Source organism: Juglans microcarpa x Juglans regia, chromosome 6S, assembly GCF_004785595.1.
Source record: "Juglans microcarpa x Juglans regia isolate MS1-56 chromosome 6S, Jm3101_v1.0, whole genome shotgun sequence".
Taxonomy (NCBI): Eukaryota; Viridiplantae; Streptophyta; class Magnoliopsida; order Fagales; family Juglandaceae; genus Juglans; species Juglans microcarpa x Juglans regia.
In genome coordinates, this window is record NC_054605.1 from 14,579,343 (window position 1) to 14,585,342 (window position 6,000).

The following is a 6,000-nucleotide window of genomic DNA, read 5'->3' on the forward strand; positions in this document are numbered from 1 at the left end:
AATATGAAAAAAAAGCAGATAAAGGATGAGCAGTACCTGAAGCTGATGCAGTTGATGAGGATGCAGTGGACTCCGTGTATATGGTCGGACAGACGTAATCCTGAAGGTACGCAGGGCGAGTGGTGGTGCGTCTAGGACGAATGGAGGGAGGAGATGGTAAAGGTGGGGGTGGATCGAGAATAGAAGTAGAGGAGGTAGGAGAAGCTATGGGTTCGGGGAACTGGGAGAGGAATAATGGGTAGTGATGAATCGGGAGGGGAAAGAAGCGGTTTGAAAAGGAAATGTTTGTTCGTGAAAAGTAACATCATGAGAATAAAAAATAGCTTGGGTGTCCAAGTTGTAAAGCTTGTAAGCTTTATATCGACCGGGGTACCTAAGAAAGACGCATTTTGAGGCATGAGATGAGAATTTGTTGCGGGAAGCATGGAGGGTAATAAAGACATCCAAATACGCATAAATGAGCATAATTTGGTGGGATATTGAAGAGAAGTTCAAAATGAGATTTATTTTGAAGAGTATAACTCGGGGTGCAGTTAATAAGATAAGCGGCGGTGAGAACACATTCACCCCAAAATTTTAAGGGTAAATGAGCTTGAAATTGAAGACTACGAGCGACATTCAGAAGGTGCCGGTGTTTGCGCTCCGCAACACCATTTTGTTGCGGAGTCTTAATGCAAGTACGTTCATGAATGATCCTGTGGTCATGAAGATAATTTTGAAATTTGTGAGATAGAAATTCTTGTCCATTATCAGTTCTTATAATTTTAATCATGGTGTTGGATAAGTGCAAAAAAATGTATGAGATGAGTATATGCTTCAGATTTATATCGCATGAGATAAATCCATGTAGAGCGAGAAAAATCATCAACAATTGTAAGAAAATAATGAGCACTGCAAATAGAAGAAGTATGGTAACCACCCCATATATCACAAAAAATACGATTAAAAACGAAAGTACTTTTATTAGCATTTAAAGGAAAAGGGAGTCGAGTATGTTTCGACCGAGTACAAACATCGCAATCAGAAATAATATAAGGATTATTATTGAAAAGAGTGAGAATATTTAAACGAGAGGGATGACCTAGGCGTTGGTGCCATAAGATCTTATTAGCAAGAGTCTGAATAGAAAGAGCTGTGACGGGTTGAGGCTGATACACATAAAGTCCATTGCAAAACTCACCCGCTTTAATCAGCTTTGTCGACTGTGGGTCCTGAAAAAAACAATGAGTAGAGGAAAAAATGACAAGACAAATATTATTAGTGGTGAGTTGGGGTACAGAAAGTAAATTGAAATTAAAGGAAGGGACAAAATAGACATTGGACAAAATGAGAGAATCGGCCAAATGAATGGTGCCGATCCCTTCAATTGGAAGAAAAACACCAGTGGGTAAGCACACATTTAGAGCATGCGAAGGGGAGGAAATTTCAGAGAAGAGGGTCCGATCATGGCACATATGGTGGCTAGCTCCACTATCGATGACCCATGTTCAGCCTTGAGCAGAGGAGAGAGAGTTAGAAATGTTACCCACGAAATTGGTGTTAGGGGTTGAGGGGCTGAGCAAATTCATGAGCTTTTGGTAGAGATCGGGAGTGAAGCTGAGCGACGGCAGGTTCGCGGTGGAGGAGGACGCCTGGTGAGCCATCGGCAGTATAGCAGGAGGCGGTTTGCCGAGAAGAAAGGGTTGCGATTTCGTGCGGGGCTCACGGCCTGGAGGATACCCGAAGAGGCGCCAGCATCGGTCACGCGTGTGTCTGTTCCGGCCACATTCCGAGCATTTTAGTGGTGGTTTGTGAGAGCAGCTGGAGTGGACAGCAAAGCTATGGAGCTCGGACGGAGGATTACGAAGTTGAAGGAGCCGCTGTTGTTCCTCCTGAAACAAAATAGAAAAAATGTTGGTGATGGGGGGGAAGGGGTTCCAGTGCCAAAATCTGGGTTCTCAGTTGAGAGAATGAATCATTGAGGCCAAGTAAAAATTGGTAAACTCGTTCATCCTCCGCTTGTTGTTGAAATTCTTTAAGGTCGCTGCATTTTTGGAGGTGACTTAGTTCATCCTAGAGTTGTTTAATCTGGTTGTAGCATTCATGAATGGATGTGGTATTTTGGTGCAGGGAGGATAACTCTCATTTAAGGTGATAGACCCGCGCGTTATTCCCATGGCAGAAACGGGATTGAAGGTCGAGCCACACCTCACGAGGATCAGTATGGAATTCGAGAGAGTTTGCGATGGAGGGACTGATGGAGTTAAGAAGCCAGGTAAGAACCATGTCTTTGGTTTGATTCCATTGAGTATAGTTTGGTGAATCTGTGGTGGGTGGGGAAAGAGTACCATCAACAAAACTAAGTTTATTTTTGGCGTTGAGTGCACGGGTCATGGCTTTTTGCCATTTGGGGTAGTTGTCTCCAGTAAAGATGCCAGAGACTAGAATGAGGCTAGGAGAATCAAATGGGTGAAGAAGGTAAGGGGAAGGAGGGGGGGGGGGGGGGTTGGAGGAAGTGGTCATGGAAGGCGTTGGGGTGGGAAGCTTAGGAACGTTGTTTGGCTGATACCATGTTAAGAATTGAACTTTCTATTTCTCAAAACTATATTTTACAGTGTAAGAGTGTTTGAAAATAAATAGATACATGCCTAACCTTTATATGGAAACAATGAAAAAGGAAAGAATTACAATTAAATGAAAATTTCCTAAATATTTATAATTAAATGACAAATTTCCTAATATCAAGAGATTGCTAATTTTGTGGGATTTGAGTCTATCAATAATTGGGATCACGAGTTTTTCTTTTCTTTTTTCAGGTTGGCTTGTGTTTTCTTCTTGATTATTTGTTTCTTTTGAGCAATTTCCAGAACTTTTACCATCTTAACATGATGATGCAATGCTGTCTACCAAATTAGGAAAATATATAATACAGTGGGATTTTCTTGAATTATATTATATACATATCGATTAGAATCATTGCATTGTGATAAATAGCATAACAAATATACCCTTGATATCAGATTCAACTTGATTCATATCTCAAAGGGAGAAAAATTTAGGAACAAAATGGAAGATTTTCTTTTCTTTCTTTCTTTCTTTATTTATTTATTTATTTTTTAAATTGGCCTTTATATGTTCATTTGCTAAACTAAGAAAAATTTGATGTACTATATTTGGCCTTTAATCAAATTAATATAATTAAGCAAAAATGGTAAAATTTTTCCTCTCATCTTTCTTTAATTCTCTTAATAATTAGCCTATAAATTGGAATATATTGGTAAGGAATTTAATAAGTAGGTTCAACATGTTCATGAATATTTAGTTAAAGAAGTGAAATGTAGAGTCAGTATTCGAACTTAAAACTCGATCTGCTTTGATTCAATATAAAATCATAATTGTTCTAAGAAAATTAAACTAATGTGAAGATATAGATTTTAATACTTTTAATTGTCTTACCAATTCCCATACCTATATATCAATTTGTCCTGTTTTGTCGTTGATAGTTATTGTCATAAGTAAAGACAACATATATATGGATGCATGCGGCCAAAATTGAAAATACGCGTTGATCTCATAGCACTTGCATTTGGAAATGCAAGTGCATCTTCAAAATTTGAAAGAATATAGATGAAATGAGCTGTATTGGAGTAGTCAAATAGTGGAAACTTCAAATATGAGCTACAGTATTTCTAAAGCTTTTTTCATATCTAGAGATGCACTGTTCATCTTCAAAAGTAATATTTCATTCCAAAATATCATACCCAACTACTCAATAACATTTTCCACGTTTTTCATCTTCAAAAGTGATATCTTCAAAAGTGATATTTATTTCAAAATATCATACCCACGTTTCTCACAATAATTTAAGTAAAAATTAAATTATTAATTAACATATGATTAGCGTAGTTACAAAATATGAAAAAAAACTAAAAATATTATCATTAAAAAAAATAATATTATATTATTATTTTAACTAATCTAATGTGAAATCATGACTTGAATTATTTTGAGTTTATAAAAAATATATATTTTTAACTAAATTTTAGAGATAATTTTAATGAAATGAATATCGATGAAATCAATGTGAATGATGTTAGAATATTCAAATGCATTTAATTTATTATGCATGCATGCATGGGTTATCTAATACTAATAGCAATCAGTTCCATGAATTCAACTTCAAGATCACGGCCAGAATCGGACGTACGACTCACGGCACTCGTACAGATAAAAACATTCTCGAATGATGGATGGATGCATGCATGCAGACTTATGTCTAGCTCCCCATTTTTCCAAGTTCACGGTGAAATATCGACATTTTTCTTCCTTTTGATGAGGTTGCGTGCATATATATATGCATGTATCCTGTACGTTTGCCTTTCCATGACAATTACTGCTAACTACTAAATGTCGCATCGGAATATGATTCATGAGATAATATTGCATGTTGACAACTTTTTTTTGATGGATGGTTTATTAGGAATCATAAGATCAGAAAAACTAAACAAAAATTAGAATAAATCACACACGACAAAAAAATTTATGTTATTCGACAATGTGGATGTATTCACGGAACTGCAAATGATTTTATTCAAATGAAAATCAAGAATACAGTGTGGCGGCCATATGTACCAGTACGGGAGAGTTTTTTTGAGACAATATAAGAATTATCTTATTCAATAGAGTCAGCAAGACCTAAGTGAGCAGAGTTATCAGCAACTTGATCAGCTTAAGGGGCAGTTTCACAGGTTTGTGAAGATATATTCTCGTCGATCAGTTTTCAAAGCTGAGCCAACTGATTCAGTGGCATCCCTCTCTCCCTCTACTTCAAATCAAGAGACTCTTCTTCAAACTTAGGTTTTCTAGCTATCATCTATCATCCTCTAAATTTAATACAATATATAATAAATCCTAATTAATTCGCTTCGGTTTGAACCTTTCTGCTCAAGCCTTCACTCCATGACCCAAAAATCTCATTAAAAACTTATAAAAAAATGGCAATAAATTTTTATCTAGTCATATCATCAAATTGAGACGCACGCAAACAAAGTAACACTCCACACAAAGAAGCCCAACATAGTTATATATATATATATATATATATATATATATATTTTACAACCACAAAGTGATCATCATCATCATCATTCTCTAGACAACGACCTTACCCAAACCTGCATGCAATAAATCCACAATGCTGTGCGTCAAACTTTTGAAACTTTGCTTCTCGAGTTTATCCAAGCCATAGGGCTCGATCCAGTACTAAAGTTTGGAAGGAAAAAGAAAAAAAAAAAAAAAAAAAGAACTCGAATTTCCATTTGGTTGATTATTTGAAAGGAGACATGAATCATATTATAAGGGGGTTTTCCCTCTCACTTATAAGTCCACTAGTCGCTCGGCTGAGAGTAATGGATTTCATCTCGATATCCGATCCCAATGCTCAAACTTACCCACGAAGGAACTCGTCTACAAGAAAAAGTAAGCAATGATGGTTGATGGGGTGGACAAGACTGATGCCACTCTGCCGCAGCTCGCTCATGGGGATTTGTACAGGGCAGAACGAGAAAGACGAAGAACCTTTGATCTTCCGATAAGAGAACATCAACAGACAGCCAACAGGGTCTGCAGAATAAAGCAATCAGAAAGTCATGCCGCATTAATGACAACACTAACCGAACAACACCCCACATTAATGACGTTATCGCAGAAACACGCCGCATTAAAAAACATTGACAAAAAAAAAAATCATAGTGAGGATGTAGGTCCCATGGGGGGAGGCACAATCTGCTCCCAGACTCTCGGTATAAATAACAACTTCTAGGTACGAAAAAGCTCTCTCGACTAATCTTCTTCTTGCTTCTCTAATATCCAAACTCTCATTATTTACAAACTTCTAAAATATTTTACTGACTTGGACATCAGAGACTCTTCGGCTCCAAGATTGTCATTTTCCAACTGCTTTCTACTTCATTTTCGCATGCCCAATTTTAAAGATATTAGTTATTGAAATCTAACTCAAAA